Source organism: Ixodes scapularis, unplaced genomic scaffold (assembly GCF_016920785.2).
Source record: "Ixodes scapularis isolate PalLabHiFi unplaced genomic scaffold, ASM1692078v2 PGA_scaffold1__304_contigs__length_218370807, whole genome shotgun sequence".
In the NCBI taxonomy this organism is placed as follows: domain Eukaryota; kingdom Metazoa; phylum Arthropoda; class Arachnida; order Ixodida; family Ixodidae; genus Ixodes; species Ixodes scapularis.
Window position 1 is genome coordinate 21,478,901 of NW_024609846.1, and position 22,004 is coordinate 21,500,904.

The 22,004-nt window shown below is 42.3% G+C and overlaps 1 pseudogene; it reads left to right on the forward strand.

The window, feature by feature from the left end:
* Positions 1-4,219: 4,219 nt before the first annotated feature.
* Positions 4,220-20,602, forward strand: LOC120847588 (annotated as a pseudogene).
* Positions 20,603-22,004: the final 1,402 nt, after the last annotated feature.

Sequence of the window (22,004 nt, forward strand, 5' to 3'; positions counted from 1 at the left end):
AATGAATTCTTGCTTCTCAATTTTTGTATATACCACGACCGTCGTACTCGGTAAGCCAGAAGCTTCTCATTATTTAACGAAGCGTTAAAAGTTTAAAAAGTAAGTAAAAATGACTTGCGAGAACACATGTATTTTTAACTCTAAGCTTTATATTTGCGCTAAGTATCATACATACTTTACAAGAAGACGCACACATGTAACTTATTACTTCGTTTTAGTGTTAATACGCAATTACTCGGTCACCGTGAATATTAGTTTTGCATAACACTAAAAAATACTAAAAATAATTAGTGAAACTCGTGCTAAACAAATTTAATAGAGGCATTGATACTCATTATGGAGGGAGGTTGCCCCATTCTGATGAGCTTCTCGACAAAAAAGTAACCGATTCTGTGCAACACTGAAGGATGCCATGTTTGGTCCGTTGATCGATGTGCGAAGAAATCAAAGATGAGCTGAGGATAACTTTTGCTTTTGTACTGAAGAATATGATTAGTACTTGATTCATTTTATAAGCAAATGATAGACGAGAGTATCTACGGCGCAACTAAAAAACGTTAAAAAAAAGTTAGCCTTTGTATACGATGCCCGCAAGAATGGCAGATATCCGAAAATAATATACTTCGTTCGTGAGTCAAGTGGCGCCTTGCATATCGTTAGGCGTTTCAGAATTCTCCGGCGCTCTATATTAAGCCTCCTTCCCTTATTGAAGCCTGACATACTATATTCGCTCTTTGACATGTAAGCACCACATTTTTAACACCATTTTAAAATTGCTATTCCGGCGATTAGCAGCATCCAGTTTTCCCTTAAAACCACGTTTTCATTTTGCTCCCTTCAGCAGACTTAATAGTATTAAAGCTTAATAGGTGTGCGTACCCTTAACATCAAGGGCGACCTGGTCTCTTCTTAGTGCCTACACTGAACATAAGAGCGACCTGTTCTTTTTCTAGAAGTAGTAGTAGTTATTTTCGTTCAGGTCCATACCTAAAATTCGTTAGGTATATTTACCAGAAGCCTTTTTGCAATCGTGTGACAAGTATTGCCCCAGAAAGGGTGATTCCTTTTACTATTGCTCTTCGTTTGCTCAAAACAAAACTTGACGTCAGCATCAAATAAACGAACTAGAACCGTTCGTTTTAATATACCTGGAGTTGTTCCACTTGCCCATTTTGTCCGTACATTTCTTTAGTGAAGCTTCAAAACTTGGTGCACACATCTTGAAAAAAGTTGGTGACTATTGTATTCCTCTTTTGCCATTTGTTCGACCTATAGAGTTGCTCTTTTGTTAAGTTTCTGCATGTGGCCCTTATTAGAACAGTTGCATACCTATAGCAGTATATTCCCGAACAGCCTGCCAGAGATACGTCAAACTTGGTCAAAGTGTGGCAATGCTACCGGCCTAAGTTGCGAGCAAGATTGCTCAAAAACGTTAGTGAATGCCAAATATCTTTTCTTCGGCCTCTCTATGACTTTTCTGTTGCTCACAGCATGATTTCCGAAGTGCCACACAGGAGCGAAAATGTCGCGTATCAACCGAAAAATAAGCAGTGAAGCCCGATCATGGCATTTCCTTGGGAACTGAGGACAAAATAAGCCAGGTGGTGACAAAACTGCCACGCAGAGGAGCCTAAATCTGGTATTTGTTTGCCAATTCAGGGCCAAAAACACCCAGGCTCTAGCCAAGGAATATAGAGTTTAGTTAAAACTACGGTTTTGGGGCTCACCTAAAGGGTAAAGGAATGCATAAGGTGAGCAATGAAGAGGCAAATTTACACGCCGTATTAAATACTTAGAACTAGGATTCCCGGATCGGCAAGACATTCCTCGTTTTACGAGGAAATTAAGTCTAACGTTTACGATGACGAATTATCGCTCGATAATTATATTCTTTCAAGACCACATGTCAACAGTCACCCCACTCTTTTTGGATTAGAATGCACTGGGTAATATAATTTTTGTTTATAAAAAAACAATTCTTGCACTCCAAAACCAAGTAACGATTTGCCTTTTGAGAAAATGTATTATATCATTAGTCCGATTAAACATGCAAACCATGTAAGGCGCATATAAGATTTCTTAAGTGATATGTTCTCATTCGTGTATTAAGCGAGCAAAAATTTCCTGATGTTTGGTTTAGTGAGGAATTGTCATGGAGTACACACATTACCAGGTTAAAAAAAGGTGACCTGTCCAGAATTATACGCACTTTGTATATTCATATTAAAAATAGCGCAAAGAGACGGGACAAAAAGACGAAGAAGCACACAAGACAAGCGCTTGTCCTGTGTGTTTCTTCGTCTTTTTGTCCCGTCTCTTTGCGCTATTTTTAATATGAATGTCGACTACCAACTTGCCCAGCAGACCAAGCTTTTACAGCACTTTGTATAAAATCAGAAATTTTATCTCGTGTTGGCTGCTTAAAAATATGTATCACTATTTGTGTATTTAAAAACTAAGCTATGCAATTTTGGTATGGGGGACAACAACGGCCTAAAACTATAATAAATTAATAGTCCTTCAAAAAAGAATTCTACGTATGCTCGAGGACTACAAGCGGGATTACAGGAATCTACGTCTGTTTCTAAACACCACATGCTTAGGGCAAATCAAATATATTACTTTAAACTGCTTCAATTAAACCACAAACATAGAAGCTACTTAGCGCCAGAAAGTGAATTAACACCACTCTACGATATTCGACGGCCGAAACGTAAAGTGCCTATAATACGAACAAATTACGGACAGCAAACTTTAGCCTTCCAGACTGCTACAATTTTGAATCGTGACGTACTCCAACTACACTTTGATGTATCAATATCCCCATTGAAAAGAGTTTGTAAAACAAATTTACTGTGCAGTGCTCTCACATTTTGTTAGATACTGCTCGTCTTTCTCCAAACTGCAATCATATTTTGTTAGCAATGATCTTACCTTTCTCGCTACATTGTCTTTTGGTAGGACTTTTCACTCTATACAAAGTTATTGTATAAAAATATTATTTGCATTTTGAAACACTTTCTTTTGTAGCTTCATGTTTTTCGACATAATTTTCTCAAATTATGTCTCGTATAAACCATTGTAAAACTGTCGTGATCTGGACTTTTGGATCATACCGCGTATATGTATCCAACGCTGATTTGTTTTAGTATGTCTGAGCTAAAAAACTGCATATTTGACAGTATTAAAATTTGGCTATTGAAATTATGTGAATTTAATGTATGTGTACCTAATAAGTATGATGCATTATAGGTGTATGATGTAATATATGTATGTGATTTAAGTATATGTATGTTGATGCTCGCTGCATACCAGGAGGGGGTTAAGACCCTGCCAGGCGCTCGTGCATTTAGCCTTAGACCCCTTTTGCGGAACATGTATCCGCAGACACAAATAAAAAATCAAAACAAAAAAAAAACATATACACATATTTTTGTTGCTCAAGTATATTGTTACAGACACTACTGGCAACGCAAATGATTTGCTTGAACATTCATTTGCCATTGGGCAATCACAGGATCTACAACCCTGGAAGGTACATACAACAGGAACTCGCAGTATGACTGCGGGCGGCGTCAAAACGTAGGCAGGATTTTTGAAAGAATAATCAATGGTTCTTCGGCTTCCACCGAAAGCTCGCCCTGGATGGCGGGAATATGTACTTCAAGCGACACATTAATGTGTGGAGCGACCTTAATTAAGCACGAATATGTGTTGACCGTGGCACACCGTTTTAAGTGAGTACGTGTCATTTACCTTTTTTAAGGTAAAATTATTTTTGCTAGTTTCTTGACCTATATTAGTCGATTAGTTGTGCCAAATATTCACATTCATTATTTCTTGCTTTAAGGGTATTAAGTATTTTCCCACGCAATCCCGTTGGGAGGAGTAAGCCAATATAACAAGTTTTGATTTATGCTGTGTTAAATATGTATTGAGCAACTGATCACTCGGCAAATTACCCCGAAGGCCCATTTGTGAAGATTCCGTTGAAACGGTTTACTAAAATTTCATACAATATTAGCTTTCGATACAGATTTCAATTAGTAAACACCATAAAATAAACCATTTTTTATTTGGGATATGTGTATCGTTCTCTGTACGCCTTGGGTGCACATTTGAGTTTTCCTTTTCCTTTTAATTTAATTTAATTTAATTTAGTAGCCGTTTTAAAGTGGAGTGCCAGGGACAAAAGGTTTTAAAACTAAGGACTTTCATGATGAGGTGACTAGTATTTATTGGTTTGTTCTGTGCTTGAATTTCTTAGAGATAGAGATCCGGGAGAGTTTTCAGTTCGTCTTGGAACCACCCCAAGAACGAAGGGCACACAGTGTCACAAAACACAGGAAACTCGTAGTGATAACAATAAGGAAGCCAACGCTAGACATTCATATGCGGATACATACGACAAAATAATCTCCCTCAACGCGTCTCCAGAAACCCAAGTAGTCTGTGTTCATGTTGAAAGCATCTGCACGCCTGTTTAGAATACCTGTGGACTTTTCATGGTATGTATAGGTGAGGGCCGTTTAATCTTCCAATATCGTGCAATATGTGCTTCAATCAATCGCATTTTTCTTACAGAAAGACATTGCTCTGGTAAAGCTGGCACAGAGAGTGAACTTTACAAAACACATTCAGCCAATCTGTCTTCCGTCCAATTGCAGCGATATTCCTACAGACACTTCCTTCTATGCTACGGGATGGGGAAAGATTGACTGTAAATATTGTGACGAAGAAGAAGATGCGGCAAGACGACGCCGACGGTGGAAAAAAGAGGACGATGCCGGCGGTGCACGCTCTGAAGGACTAACCACCATATCTGTGTTTCTAATTCTCTTCACTGTATAGTAAATCATTTTCATTATCAACGTAACATTTTGGTGGAGGTGGACACCATCTCCCTACCTCTCCGCTGCCCACGCTGGACCTCCGAAGCCGCCAGCTTCCGCCTCCGGAAGCTGAGATCTCCATAGACACACCAGCTACTGAGTGTCACCCACCCTATCGAGCACCTTCCCGACCGTCGGATATCACTACGGACACTGAACCCCCACAAGACCCTCCCCCGCAAGCTCAAATGTCTCGTGACACCACATCCAGAGATGCCGGTCAAACCGCTCAAGCCCCTCCCTTGGTCCTCTCCAAACCGCGTGACCCAGGAAACTTCACTGGATCCGGTGAACAGGACGTTGAAGAATGGCTTCTTCTCTACGAGCGAATCAGCCAGCATAACAGATGGGATCCAACCATTATGCTTGCCAACGTTGTGTTTTACCTCAAGGACACTGCCCGCACATGGTTTCTCACACATGAGGAAACAATCACATCATGGGACATGTGCAAAGAGAAACTCCAGCATCTTTTTGGCGACCCCACTGGTCGCAAGCTGTCCGCTAAACGCAAACTCGCTTCACGTGTGCAGTCACCTACGGAGTCGTACATGACGTACATACAGGACATCCTGTCCCTTTGCCAGAAAGCGGACCCCAACATGCCTGACTCGGAAAGGCTCCCCCACGTCCTGAAAGGTATCGCGGACGACGCATTCCAGCTACTCGTTTTCAAAGACTGCACAACAATGGAGGACGTTGTCAAAGAGTGCCGACGCTTTGAAGAAGCAAAAAAACGACGAATCACCGCAAATTTTGTGCGCCTCCCCAACACGACACCAACATCCACATGTGAAGACACCAGCCTTCAATCGGACCACATAGCAAAGCTCATCCGCCGAGAACTTGAAGCCATGTTCCCTGTTAATACTTTCACCCGGCTTACTGAACAGCAAGAGCCGGTCCTCCCGGTATCTGCCGTCCAAGCAGTCATAAGACAGGAAATCAACCGACTTCATGTTTCAACATACGCACCTGGACGTCGGAATTCTTTCACACGGTCGGATTATGACTCCCCTCCCCTCAACACTTCACCAAACCGGCGTGACCCTGCAGCATGGAGGACACCTGACAACAGACCTATATGTTTCCAATGCAACGCCGTTGGACACATTGCACGATACTGCCGCAACCAGTTGAACAACCGCCCACGCACATTCGCATCGAACAGCTATCGGTCTTCGTTTGGTCACCAGTTTTATGAACCTCCCCGCCCCAACCCTCAAGATGAAGAACAGTTCACCACTCGTCCTACATACAACCGCTCGCCATCTCCACGTCGCCGCCAATCATTGTCCCCCACCCCCCGCCGCCCCATCTCCCCAGCCCATGTCGCCCGTCAATCGGAAAACTAAGCAATGCAGCTTCGAGAGGTGAGGCTGCTCATGAATCATTGGTAAGAAATCCTCTTCGCAAACGTTCATTGACCCCTCATAATCAGATTTTTGTTACAATCGACAACGTTGGAACAACAGCCCTCATCGATACTGGCGCCGCTATTTCCGTTATGAGGGAGGATCTGAGACGTCAGCTGCGCAAGGTCTTAACGCCACCGGATTCCACGTCACTTAGCGGTGCGGACGGTTGTCTGATTCCTTCTCTTGGCATGTGCAGTGCACGTATTGCTCTGAAAAGTAAGACCACGTCCGTCCTTTTTACCGTCATTCCGAATTGCCCACATGCATTGATCCTTGGATGGGACTTCCTATCCGCCCACAACGCCCTTATTGATTGTGCAATGAGAGAAATTGAACTTAATGTTTCCCCTTCAAACGCAACTCAGGACCCCGTCATTTGCAAACTATGTTCTATGGAAACTTGCCGCATCCCACCATTAAAAGCAGTCCCCATCAAGGTGTCAGCTGAAAGCCCTACAGCCGATGGCGACTACGTCGTGTCTCCAAACATGGACATTTTTTGCCAAGCAACTTAGCATTGCGCATTCAATTGTTTCTATCCATGATGATTCCACTTCTCTCTGGGTGGTCAATCTCGGGCATAGCCCGCAACTACTGCCCAGAGGCACTTCTCTAGCCGTCACATCACCGTTATCCGAAGAAACACTATCGGTTATTACCGGCAACGACCGACCAACTCTAAATTCAAGTCCGCCGTTGACCTCTGACCTCGTTCAACTGACCAACATGATTGATTCTGCGTTAGACGCGACGCAAAAACAACAGCTACATAGTCTTCTCTCGAGATATCACGAAATCTTCGACTTGCCAGCTCATCCTCTTGGCCGATTATCCACCACCAAACACCGCATTGACACCGGGACCCACCCACCTTTACACCACAGGCCTTATCGAGTTTCGGTAAGCGAACGTCGCATAATACAAACCGAGGTGGACAAAATGCTTTCGCGAGACATCATACAGTTCTCTTCTAGTCCATGGTCCTCTCCTGTGGTTTTGGTTAAAAAGAAAGATGGGTCCTGGCGTTTTTGCGTCGATTACCGTAGGCTGAACAAAATAACCAAGAAAGATGTGTACCCATTGCCTCGCATCGATGACACCCTAGACTGTCTACACGGTGCCAAGTACCTTTCTTCTATCGACCTTCGGTCAGGGTATTGGCAAATTAGTGTGGATGACAACGACAGGGAAAAGACCGCCTTCATTACTCCAGACGGCCTCTATGAATTTAAAGTCATGCCGTTCGGTCTGTGTAATGCCCCCGCTACTTTTGAGCGAATGATGGACCGCCTTTTAAAAGGTTTACGGTGGACAACCTGCCTCTGCTACTTGGACGACGTTATCATTTTTCCAGTTCGTTCTCATCCCATCTTGCACGCTTGGATCAAGTCTTGAACCTCTTCAAAGAAGCGGGTCTCCAACTTAATTCCTCGAAGTGTCAATTCGGCAGCTCCCAGATAAAGGTCTTAGGTCACTTGGTTGACATGCATGGAGTTCGACCAGACCCTGACAAGATAAAAGCGTCCAACAGTTTCCGACACCTCAATCACCCAAAAGATGTCCGGAGTTTTCTTGGGCTGTGCTCCTACTTTCGACGCTTTATTCGCCAATTCGCTCAAATTGCTCGTCCCCTGACAAACCTCCTCAAGAAAAACCAACCCTTCTCCTGGCAACCGGAACAACAAGCTGCTTTCACTCGTTTGAAGGACGCCTTAACGTCTAATCCTGTTTTAGGACATTTTGACGACTCTGCACCTACTGAATTGCGCACGGACGCCAGCGGTCATGGAATTGGCGCTATTCTAGCTCAGCACCAATCTGGAGAGGAATGTGTAATAGCTTACGCCAGTCGTACACTATCCCCAGCCGAACAAAACTACACGATAACCGAACGGGAGTGTCTCGCTGTTGTATGGTCCATTACAAAATTTCGTCCTTACTTATTTGGCAGACAATTTTCTGTTATTACAGACCACCACGCCCTGTGCTGGCTTTCCTCGTTAAGAGACCCGATCGGCCGACTTGGACGCTGGGCTCTCCGTCTTCAGGAGTACGATTTTAAAGTCATACAAATCTGGACGACTCCACCAAGATGCCGACTGCTTGTCTCGACACCCTGTCGACCCCATTGACCAAACAGCCGACGACACCGACCTCCCCGTACTTCATATTTCAACTTTTATGAACATCGCAGAAGAGCAGCGTCGTGACACAGCTCTACAGACCATCATTGACAATGTCACTTCAGATTCGACTCAACCCTCCTCTAGGCTTTACACGGTTCAGAATGGCATTCTTTACCGACATAATTTTCGGCAACATGGACCGTCTTTACTTTTGGTAATTCCCAAACACCTTCAACATACAGTCCTAGACGACTTGCACGATGCCCCAACCGCCGGTCATTTGGGTGTCGTTCGCACCTACGCAAGGGTCAAGCATCGCTTCTACTGGCCCGATATGTACAGGAGCATTAAGCGTTACGTTTCATCCTGCGATTCCTGCCAGCGCCGCAAGACCCCACAATCCCGGCCCGCTGGTCTCCTGCAGCCCCTGCGTCCCACGGTCTGCCCATTTGACCGCGTCGTAGTGGACCTTCTTGGTCCGTTTCCGTCCTCCTCCACTGGAAACCGCTGGATCGCCGTGGCCGTTGATTACGCAACACGCTACGCCATAACAAGGCCGCTTTTGACTAGTACGGCAGTGGACGTTGCGCAATTTATTTTAGAAGACGTAATTCTCAAGCACGGCGCACCTCGAGAACTTCTGTCCGACCGTGGGCGCCCTTTTGTGTCACAACTCGTCGCCGAAATTCTGCAGCTATGTGCCATCGTCCACCGAAAAACGACGGCCTACCACCCACAGACCAACGGGCTGGTGGAACGCCTCAACCGGACACTTCCTGATATGCTGTCGATGTATATCTCGGCTGACCATCGCAACTGGGACACAGTTCTACCGTATGTTACATTTGCGTACAACTCCTCCCGTCACGACACAACCGGTTTTTCGCCATTTTACCTACTGTTCTATCGCGAGCCCAACCTTATGAGTGACACCCTTCTTCCACGGCAAACCAACGCCTCACTTACAGATCACACCTCCGAAGCCATATGCCGCGCCGAAGAGGCACGCCAACTAGCACGGCTCCGAACACTTGATTCGCAGGAACGACAGTGCGCCCGCTACAACCACCTACATAATGCAGTTTCCTATTTGCCGGGCGACCTTGTTCTGGTATGGACGCCTCAACGACGTGTTGGTCTGGCTCAGAAAATGTTTCCGCGCTACACCGGCCCCTATCGTGTCGTCGCACGAGCGAGTGACGTCACCTATATGGTGGAACCATTACAACTCTCTCACGATACACGCCGCACTCAAGCCGACACCGTCCACGTTGTGCGACTCAAACCATACATAGTTCCAGCTAACGGCGAGACGCCGTTTTCGCCCGGAGGGGGATAATGTGACGAAGAAGAAGATGCGGCAAGACGACGCCGACGGTGGAAAAAAGAGGACGATGCCGGCGGTGCACGCTCTGAAGGACTAACCACCATATCTGTGTTTCTAATTCTCTTCACTGTATAGTAAATCATTTTCATTATCAACGTAACAATATCTTGCTTTTATTGCAGAGTCAAGCATGCCCATTATTCGAACGTAAATCTCCACAATTTTGCATTTGTCTTTATTTTTATCTTGTAATTTGCTAATTAGAAATATAAAAGAAATTTCCTGTACTTTTTTATTACCTGTCGCTTGCAGCTCGCGGAGGCTCTCATGCGTATCACAAATATTAGTAGGTAAATAATATATTCACAAAAATTTGGTGACACAGCGCGCAATAAACAAGTAGAGAGATAGGCAATATAGTGCACGAGCACCGAACTTTAACAAAACAATATTCAAACTATACGCAACAAACGAAACAACCAAACCACAATCGCGTCAAGACAGGCTCAAAAAGGCAGACTGTTTTTGTATAAATAACCAGAAAATTCACCTTTTGATTTTCTGTTTACTCGATTATAGTTTGGTGGTCTTTTTCGTTGCACTTAAAATAAATGTTCAGATGAAGTGCACCACTCGTCCTGTCTACCGTCTATATAAGTCTCTATTCGTTGCCCGCTATATCACGGATTCGTAAGAATGTACCAAGGCGCTTGCATCGCCACTTTTATCTTATTAAGTAGGAAAGGATGACTGAGACCTGGATAAGCAACTGTTATAGATTGTAACATTTTTATTACTTGCTTATATATTTCACGTTTAAGTTCCTTCATGTTATTATGCATGCGTTTTCCGTACCTGCTTTTTATGCAACACTACAAATATAAGTCAACAGTGCAGCCACATGTAGGACCTCGGGCTGTTTAGGAGCACCGAAAAGGTAAACTAAATAAGTGAATAAATAAATAACGATTATCTTAACATGCGCAAAGGGATATTTCGAATAACTCTGGTTATAGCCCAGGTTATAAACTAGTCTAATATAACAGGGGGAACCAATCATCGATGGCAAATACAATCGAGTGCATCACTTTTTGGCCGAGAACAATTAGGGAATTTATACGTTTTGACTTAGACGTGCATAAATGGTGGCCTTTGGCGTAACAGCTCGGCAACACATTTTTGTACGGCTATTCTAAGTTTTTCAGTTTATTCATGTTGCATTAAAACTCGATTTTCAGCATAAATGATTGATTTTAATTCTAAGACACTTAAGGTGCCCAAAACATGCACGTACACATGGCGACACTGTTAGCTCGAACTCGACATCGGCGCCTTTTCGAATTTTATTAGGAAAGAGTATTAGTGGGCACACATGTTTACTCCTTATAATAGAGCCCTAGATGACCTCTTTCTATAAGAAAGATATCTTTGATGACAACTTTTCGTTTCTAAGTGAAAAACACAAAAAACTGGCGATCGCTTGTTCGCGTTAACAGTGTCGCGCTCTGTACCTCTGTTACGCCACATTCGAATCGTTAGTAGCTGGGCTACACTATCGGATTTATATCTCCAGTTTACGTGCTCACTGGTGTTACGACAAGTATATCGTTTCATAGCATAAACGGTTTGTGTGAACATGTGATCGGTCTTATACATACATTTATTGAGTCGTGAACAAACACCATACCTTTAGGCACTTTTAATATTAAGATTAACGGATTCCACATATTAAGCGGTGCTACAACAGCAAAAAAAATCTTTAGAAATGTTGGTAGAATAATTTGACTGCAAACGCCCGTTCACACTCTTGCGACCTCTTAGAACTGGGTGCCTTGGATCCTCTTAGAACGAGTGGACACACTGGCGCAATCTATGTGGTAGCAGTGTAAACTTGGCGGTCCGGCAGATTTTCTATTTCTCTTGCACATTATCCTTTCTTTCTTGGTTCGAAAAACTTTCGTCAACGTTATAAATAGGGTTCAGATTTTTCGGTTTAAACCGATAAAAACCGATAAAAGTACGCCGAATCCCGTTTTGGAAATTCGGTTTTAACTGAAAAAGGTCAGTTTGTAGGTTCAGTGTTTTCGGATTAAACAGATAAAAACCGATAAAAACCGATAAGAGCACGTCGAATCCGTTCTCTAAAATTCGGTTTTAACCAGAAAAGGTCAGTTTTTAGGGCCTTGTCGAGGTGGGTGGGGGAGGGAGAGAGAGAGAGAGAGCGTTGCAAAGTTCGACATTGTGTGACCTCTTCGTGATGGCCTTCTTTCAAGGTTCAACATGCAACAATAGTGGTCTTGGATTGGTCTTCGAGGGACATCTGTGCCCTTTATGTTATCAGGATCAGTGTGTCAAATCCCTCCCCCTCCCCCAAGAAAAAATAAATAAATAAAAATAAATAAATAAAAAGTTCGGATATGGGTTAGTATAAGATTTTCGCTTCGTGAACTTCGGAGGACATCGAGGAAAGCCGTCAATACCTTTGTTAACACACTCCCTTTGCTTAGAAACATAAATACAATTGATATATATTCTTTTTTTTTTGCCAGTCCGCTGGTTTCTGTTCGGTCATCGCCTCAAACGGCCACGTCGTCAGAATGGGAAGGAACAAGAAGCGCGCTTAAGATTATTCCCGTGCATTAGTCAATTTTGAGTTGTGTCCTGACGGAAGTTGTAGCGAAGACCACGTATGTATGTGTCGTTATTCTTTCAGTGATCGCAAATATCACAAATACTAGAATCATCTGATCCGGTGTCCGATGATGTTTTTTTCGTATTCACCAAAAAAAAACGGTAAAATTATTTTGGAATAAATATACTCCGGAGACCACCGAAAATCGAATTTTAAAATAAACACCGAAAAAAATACGACGAATTTCGAAAAATAAAAACCGAAAACGCGGAACCCTAGTTATAAACGAGCCTTTCTTATGGGTATTACGCACATTTGACCTCGAAAATATCGCAAAACCTTCGCTCTTGTGAAATCCAGTTCCAGGGTCACCGCATAGATGGCGCCAGAGTGCCAGTATATGTTCTCTCGTCCAAAGAAATCTCAAGAGGTTTCAACAGGTCTCGTCTCTCTTGGTGGTACTCGGCTGCAAAAGTGTGAACGGGCCTTAAGATTCCTAGGTCGTACCAATTGGCGTGGACTAATCAACATGCAAAACTAAGACATTTGGGCGCATAAACATGTAATGTCGTCATACGATACCTCTCGCTGCTATCACTTAGCATCAAAGTAGTAAAACTCACCATTTCAAAACCAAAGATAACAGAGATTAGATTTCTTTTATTCAAATACTATATATTTAATTTAGATATTATTGATTTGATCATGAACAGATTTATTGGATTTCAACTAGAATATTATATTTTAAATGACTGTAGCTCTAAAATAGTAATTCTTTATCATGTAACATATGTTTTTAGGCATTGCTGAATAGTTGACTTATCTGCTCAAACACTGAAAATAATGTGGAAGAAATAATTACTGCAGATTTAAAGCAGTTTAATTAAAACTATTTTTGATGTAAGCCTGCCAGATTGAACAAAACAACCACCATTTCTAGTTTTCGAGTTTTTTTTGTTTTTTTTTTTACGTTCCGTTTTTTGTTATTGACGAACGCAATGAAGGCAAAAAGCTACGATTGCTCAGAAAAGCAGTGATTTTCGCCACTGTTCAGCCTCCCAGAAGAATATCTGATTTAAATATAAACAACTGCACACACAGAGAAAGCATCAAATTATAGATAAACCGGAAACAAAATAGTTATGGGAATACTTTTCTGGGAAATGTTTGACTTAGATCTTCACAGACAAGCTAGTCCGAGTTCAGTCACAATATAAATGACAATTTAATTTATATTATTTTAAGCCGGGGGTGAACGTACCACAAGGGCACAAATACACACGGGTGAAACGGGCGATTTCCTCTTGTCGCCCGTTCGTCTCCGCTCTAGATTCATGTGTAACATTAGGCAGGTCAGCTGTTCAGTAACATTGTCATTTAAATCATATCAATTTGTATTCTTATTCCTGCATAGCGTGCGTTACACAATATGCAGGTTACTGACGAGAAAGAAATAGAGGAATTTATATGTTTTGCGAGAAATATTCAACCCGTTGTTGCGTTAGTAGTTTAACTACGTTGCAAATGTTTTTTTTGAACATGATTGCATATACGAAGTAACGCAACTTCCCGAAAGTTTAAATAAACTACGGGCGCCCATTCTGGCAGAACACACACGTTATTTTCTTATTTTTTCTAAACTCGAGGGCTCTGATAACCACCACTCTTTTATGAAAAATATTTCAAAATTGCCAGAAAGATTATTTGAATATCGTCAACCTTTAATATCCTATTTACGCTGGCGCTCCAAACTGTCATTAGACCAACACCAGAGAACTCAGTTGTGATCGGCCAGAGTTACACTGCGGCGCTATCAGTCATTGAACCGCTAAAGATAACAGAGTTCTACTGAGCTGGCCTAGCGCAGTTAAATGAGGGTGTTCGCTCCACTGAGTTAAAGATAACGGCATCCGCCGCATCGCCGCCCATGACAAGCGCCAGCAAAAAACTAAGAATTGCAAAGATAGAGAAGATCTCTAGAAAAGTTCATAGAAGCCAATATTGTTGGAAGAGGTATGATGCGGGGCTGGAGCTGCCGCTAGAACGATCGCGGCAAGGTGCAGAAGCCAAAGCTCGGTGAGGGCGGCCGTTATGATGTCAGTGCCGATAAGACTTTCGTTACGTATTTCTGGCTTGAATTCGCGTGAAACGTTCTTATTTTCGTTTCTTCACTCTAAAAATCAAAAAGAACTTAATTTTGTTTAGTTTTAAATGTTTATACGGAATGAAAAGTGTGCATAGAATTCATTTGCATCACTTTAAAAAAGTAAAGTGACAAGTTTCGGTTTCGGTTCGGTTTCATGTGCGTCCCTTGGAGCGCATCTCAACTAAAGTTGTTAGGCCTACATACCGTGTAACTCAGTTGAACTCAATAAGTGTTGGGAGATGGCACCGATCGTTGGCTTGATGACAGTCCAGAGCGTTAGTGTAACTGAGGTATAAAACAGTGGCGTCTTATACAGCCTAGAACTTGGTCTGCCTCAACGGGCGACGAGTCTCCCAGCTGTAAATGAGTAATTTAGCCAGTACAGTACAACCGCTAGCCTGGGGTTTTTAACGTGCATCACGCAGTAGTGATACACGACCGCAACCCGGTACGATGCTCATCCAGATCGAAACGGGCAGGGGTGGGGATGGAACTTAGAATCCTGGCTCCTGCAGCGTGAGCTTTCACTCCATGTACTCCGAGTTGATGTGTGCTAGCCAACTCGGCCAACAATCCTTCTACCTAAATCCGTACTTTATTTTTGTTCTGCGAAACAGACGACTCCTCTTTCTTGGTCAACAACATGTATAACTTAGAGCTTTATAGGACAGGAAAAACGTCTTATCAACACCTCCTACGTTTTATCGCTTGTTTATTCATTTTCAGATTATTACGAATTCAAATATGATTATAATGAATATGATAATGGTGCCAGAGAAAGGATGAAGGAAGCTGATTTTGACCGAGCCATGAACGACCAATCAACTAACTGTCAAGCAGCAGTTCACAGGCTGTCCGAAAAGGAGTTCTCATTTTAGACAGCACAAACCAGCTAATGCAACGAGAAATCAATCTCATTGACCAGGATGAATGCACAAAGCAAATGGGAAGCAAAGTTCCTGGCTATATTGTTGTTTGCTCAAACGGAGGAGCGTGCCATGTAAGTAGAGACAAAATAATTTTTTTGGCCATCCTGTTTTGTATTTAAACACGGGGAAGAATGTTGTCCGTCCGCTCTTTCTATGTATCTTCCTCATTATCAGATACTACTACCAACACGCTGATTTTGTACTTAACCTGCTCTGTAAGTTCGCCTATTTCTAAGTTCGTGAACTCATCCTGTAGCAAAAAAAGAAGAATACTCAGGTTCTCGTGTAAGTTTTGAAAAAGGTAGACATTTTCTCCCACAATATCAAGTTTAAATAAAAATTAAAACAAAAATTGTTTTTTTAATCGAAAATTAACTTCGCTTCACCAAACATTCATCCTCCTCGCAAAGGTAGCGCTAGCGGTCGGGATCGGTTGCCAAAGTTCCAGGACTTACCGTCGTCGGCATCAAAAGGTATGGGTGATTTTCTGAAGTTTTCAATTGCAAATGGGGCCCATTCTGGGTAATTCTCGCTATTCAGCTTCATATATTCAAGGGCTCTTTCCGCCACCATTCTGGCCTTGAAAAGTAAAAGATAAAAATCCCGTAACTTTTGAGTAAGAGGACGTTTAGTTCTGAAAATTTGGCATCTGGTTCCGTCCACCTGAGCTAGGTTTGAGCGAAGTTAACTAGTGCTCGTCGATGCGCACTTCCTCTTTGTGCGAAAAAAAAACCTTTAATATTTAAGCACCCGGTACATTACATAAAGTTATATGGGTATAATTAACCTAAATAGTAAATGTCCCATAACTGGCCCATGTGACAAGTCATGTTGTACTCACGGAAGACAAATCCTTGGTGTTCGCGCTTTTGACTTTTTACAATGTACATCCAACTAGCCCAACAGTTAGTTTTGACTCTTAGTTACGATTTTATTCAAACTTTCCTCGTGATTTTTTTTAAAGTAAAACTTGCTGAAGGATGATGCTAGTGACCGCACGTCTTGGAATTCATTTGCGGCTAGGGTTATCAGCTGTGTGAATGTATATAGTCAAAGAATGCTGAATCATTTGAGGAGACACCGAAACTCGCCACAAATCCCTGGGACATTCATACGAAAATGTTACCCCAGGTTTGCAGTACGCAAATTTCTCTCTCCCGAAAGTATGGTGGCTGGAACGGGTCTCCAACTGGTGTGTTTACCGCGTCCGAAAAAGTTGTCCCTCGACTTCCGCCGGATGACGTCACAGAAGTCTCATCCTGTCGCCGGTCGCGATCCTGGCGGTATCCCAGTAGCTGTGGGGAATGTTGTAGACGCCTTGTTCATCTGCAGGACACTCTCCAGCTTGTCAGTCCACGGAAGCTTCAGCAGCCACGAGCTGGGACGTCACGACGACAGCGACATCCACGTACGCTCGTGCTTTGTGTAACCATTTCTACGACCAACCACCAGGGCCGTTACATCCTACAGCATGACACTCCGGCTTCTGTGACGTCATTTGTTGCCACTTTGGGACCACTTTTGATGTATGGGCTTGGTACGACCTTAAAAACACCAGTCGGAGACGTGCTCCAGTCACCATACCAAAAGTGAGAGTCAAGTGCTACAAGGATTCCCGCAGCTGATTTAAGGTGTTAAGCAATATTTATATTTCACATCAAGGTTTGCGTCAATCGTGTTTGTTTTTTGCGCAAACAGCACAAACTTCTGTTGTTAGGCTTTGCCATTCGCACGAACGACACAAATGTGCATTTTTATGTTATCCACCTTTGTAGTGTCCCTTCGGGTCTTAACGCACTAAAATAAATAAATAAATGTGTAAATAAATAAATAAATAAATACTTCTTTGTTTATCTCTAATACTTTAGCTCTAAAAATGTCATGCACCATTAAACGCATATTGGAATTTTGAAGCAAAATGTTAAAAGATACGATTAATAAGTTCTCCGCATGTATTTTTTTCCCTCCGTATCAAACGAGCCAAGTCAAATGTATATTGTCTCCGTGGATTTTCTATTTACCCCTCTCTCCTTTCTTTTTACTTTGCCCCTCTATTTCGGTGTTTGTTGATGTTCGGCGAATTAGAAAGGAGGTGCGTTATTTGAAAAAAAAGAGTGTTGTTTTATAAAATATTGAAATATTTCACCACTTTCGCGAAATACTACTTAAAATAAATTTTGATGTTCAGAAGTTGTGACAGAACCATTTGTTTTCTGCAGGCGCTAGCAGTAGCAGGAAAAACACGAAGAAAATAAAGTAGCGTTATAAAACAAGTGAACAAGGAGCAACCAAAGCTGCCAAAGAAACACGTGTAGCTGAATAGCGAATTCCGGCTGCATGTGCTCTCGAGTGAATTTGATGCTAGATCAAACTACTCACTCGTGCCAGCAATATTGTACGCGGTGCATGAAGAAAGTATAAAACAATAGAAAACGAGTGTGCTGTTCATTAGATACTTATTTATGAAAGGATAAAACATTGGGAAACAAGAACGGTAACGGGACGAAGAAGAAAATAAAAAAACAATTGTTAGACGAAAGTTCCCTTTCCTTTAACGATTCTCTCCTGTCCTTTTACGATAACGTTGAAAACTTTGGAGGCGGTTTTCTATTTTGCGTCTTTCTACGTTCATACTTGACGAAAAAAGTCCTGCTTCCTTTCCCGTCCTCAATGTTTTATCCTTTCATGTGTTCCAAAGTATTGATTACGCCAATATTTGTCCTAGTCATTCGCATGGGTACGCAACTCACTTGGCATGTTCTGTGCTACAGATCTGGCTAGAGTCTTCCTATTACTATCACCGATGCTATGCACGCTAAACACGACCTAAATTTCCCTTAGGCATTAATACAATAAGAAATCTGGCTTGTCTACCTTCCCACCGAACACTTGGGCAAGTGAATCATTGGAGTATTTGAAACAGACTCGGTGAATTACTACGCTAAATAAATATTAGCACCGAGACAAAACAGTCTACTTTCTTACACTGAGCACGTTAAATCATAAAGATGAGTGTCACAGCGCGGACTCTTTTTAGGTCTAAATATATTACCAGCCTCGACAGCTTCCCAGCTTCCTTCGTAGATAAAGCAATTGACTCGTGCAAACTCTATGTGGAAAAGTAGAAGCTTGGGTGTGAAAACAACATGAAAATACGGAAGACTAGAAGAAGGAACACAAAAACACGACGCTGTTTTTTTTTTTGCTCATCATGCTATACAAAGCCAAGTGTCCTGACTTTACGTAATATTAGAAGTGAAAGTTTCAAATTTTGTATGGTAACTGCGCCCAGGACACTGCGGCGATCCCGGGTCTACGTCAGAATTGTGATCGTAAGAACCGAGTGCTCCTAGATGGCTGAAAAAACATTGTAATTAAAATATTTAAAAAATTTTCCACCCGCTTTCCACCGAGGGTGGATTATTGTAGCAGTTCAGTTGTGCACTTGTAACAGTATGCTTTTGTAATACTTTGTATTGTCGAGCATTCACACCTTGAACTGTTTCTTGGTTTTGAAACCCTGTTTTCAGCATGTGACCCTACTGTATTGGTATAGAACAGTGATGAAACGCCTCCGTTGTCTTTCATCTCTTTGCACATATTAGCTCCACTTTCGCGTGCACTTACGGCAAAGATGAGCGTAAGAGCGTCTTCGTTTAAAAATAAGGAGTTTTGTACCGTTGCGTGTCGCATGCTAAAACGACATTCATTCCGTGACATGCTACACAGCCGAAAAGGGAAACATTTTGTCGATTATTTTTTTAGGTTATAAAAACAGTATTACTGACATAAAAGTATCGGCCAAATATTTCTGTATTTGTATGACACACAAATAGCCCATAATACAAATGCGTTGATTTCGACATGATTCAAAATGTGCAAGGTTTAATTTAAGGTATTGATTAATGTGTATCAAAGCTGGAAAATATCAGCAATTAAAATTGAGGGAAGGGGAGCAGCTGCTAACTGATAGTGCAGTTGTGTGAATTGAAAAAAAAAATCATATTCTTTTACACATTACTTTCGACAGTAGTGAATACTAAAAATCTCAAAAAAAGCGCACCAAACTAAATCACGAGTGAAAGAAGTGGACGGGACCAGTGCTGACTGACATATAAAAGTTTATAGAAGAAACACATACAAACGAGCCACAGCAAACACCATCAACAGTTGTAAAAACAAAACACTTGAGAACAAGATAAAAACCTATTAAAATAAACAAATAAAAACAAGCTAAAAGACAAAGGGTATAAACCTAAATTCAAAGAAAACTACGAAACTGGATTTCTTTTGAGAGCAGATAAACAGAGGTCTGGCTGAGGCAGCTACCTTTACCTTGATTGATTATTTCAAAGGCCTCAAGCAAATCGCAAGCAGTCATATTATTAGTCCTGCCAAAGATCTGAATGTCGTTAAAGGTAGGGCGGCAGCGACAATCTGCCACGTGTAAATGTCAGCACCCCTGAAGATGATTTCAAAGCAAATTATGCTCTCTCCTTCTTTCACTGATACACCTCACGGTCCGACCGATATACACTTTTACACACGACTGTGTGAAAAGTGTATATCGGCCCGCCTACTTCTTCTACTCGTATTTGCGTTTGTCGCGCTGTTTTCTAGATTTAGTTATGAACCAACTCGCCTGCATCACCACCTTAATGAATTTTCAAATGATAATATTTATCGTTCTAAAAGGGACTGGCAGTTTGCTTTTTCTTCTCTTTCCGCACGTTCTGCAGATCGATGGAACATGGGCTTTGCCGTCTCTATGAACTCGTATAAAATATATATGTATGTTTTTCGTGCGTTTCGAGCTTTCATTTTGAATATTAATATGAAATGTTTTAAGACTGTTAATGCGTGGTTCTACCCAGGGAGACAGCGGAGGACCTTTGATGTACGAAGATAAAGGACAATGGTTTCTTTGTGGCGTGATATCCGACGGGCCAGACGACTGCCTTCAACCGGAGCGACCTTTGCTTTTCGTAAAGGTTTCGCACTTCGTGCAATCCCTTATTTCGCCTGCCTTGCCTTCTTTAAGCCAGCGTGACAAAAACGCGACGTGTGCAACCGAGGAGGCTCGTAAAGATTGTGTAAGAAAGTTTTATCAGTTCTATAACAACACCTTCTAAAGACCAAAGCAATTTTGGAAAAAAATATTAGCAAGTTAATAAAAACACCACCAAGATTAATGCCGCTGCGTTCAATTTTAGCTGTTTTCTAGATTTAGTCATTTAGAATTTTACTTATTTCATGCAAACAGGCGCGAATGTTTAATAAAGACTAATTCAATTCTCTGTTCAGGATTAAAGATCAATGGGTTCATTCTTCTTAGCCAAGATTTCACGCGAAAATCTTCACTGTCGAGCCCAACGAAAAAGCAGTCACGCAGGTCATTGTAACAGAAAGCATACATATCTGATTGCAGGCTATGTATGCTTAAGCTTCGATTTTCTAAAAAGTTTCCTGTTCACTTGTTCCTCTTCGTACAAAAAGACAGAAAAAAGGGGAAAAAAACGCTTGAAAACTGCTTGACAAAGCCCCCTCCGCCCCTACAGCAGCAGCGGAAGCAGGGCTCTTTTGAAATACCAAAGGTAAACATTTTGTACACATAGTAAACTCGCTTAGTTTCAAGTAACGAAACAAGGGGCGATAATACAGCCATATGCAAAAAGAAAAAAAAATGTCTGTGAGGCCCTCTAGGATTTCCTGTGAGGGCCTGAGAGGTCTTTTTGGATATCCTGAAATGTCTGATGGGTCCACCAGGAGTAGGTCTGTGGGGCCCATCAAGATGTCTTTCTGAGAGGTGTGCGTTCCTTCAGGGTCGTTCTAAAAAATCTGTGTGGCCTTTCAGGGCCGTTCTAAAGGGTCTGTCAAACCCACCAGACATTATCGGGAGGACCTCGAAGAATTCATCCGAAGACGATAGTACTGTGTTCATTGATAGCCCGCTTCGGTGACATGAGTGCGTAAACCTGTTGTGTCACTCTTAAGTTTGGCTCATTGTGTAGACGGAGTTGCAAGCGAATATTGCTTGCGTGCAAACGATGCACTGATATTGCCGCTCATTGAGAAGAGGTAGAAGTATATCGAGCTATATCTTTATCAAACGATCTCGCCTTAAGAATTCAATGGCACGAGTTGGCCACCCAGCGGCCCAGCCGCCCGTCCAACAAATAAGTAAGCCAAGCCGGTCCGAAATGGGTGACATATTCGACGGACAGCAGACGGACTAATACGTATTGCTTATTTTTACTTACATTTCCTAGCACCGTCTGCATGTATATAGCGCGTTTCAATATTTTCGAATTGATTGTGATTGTTGCTTTGGAAACGGTGTGTTAAAACTGCCATGCATTGAGAACTTGCCGGCATGAGATCGCGGCTTCCAAACGCGTCTTCGGGCTGCCGAAGCGAATCCGGGCCCGGCCGCACCCCCGCAGTCTAGAGGTTTCTGCGCGACTGAAGGGGCAATCACATGCGAGTAGACACGTACAGGCGCAACTTTCAACTAGTTTATTCGGCCCAATCGAC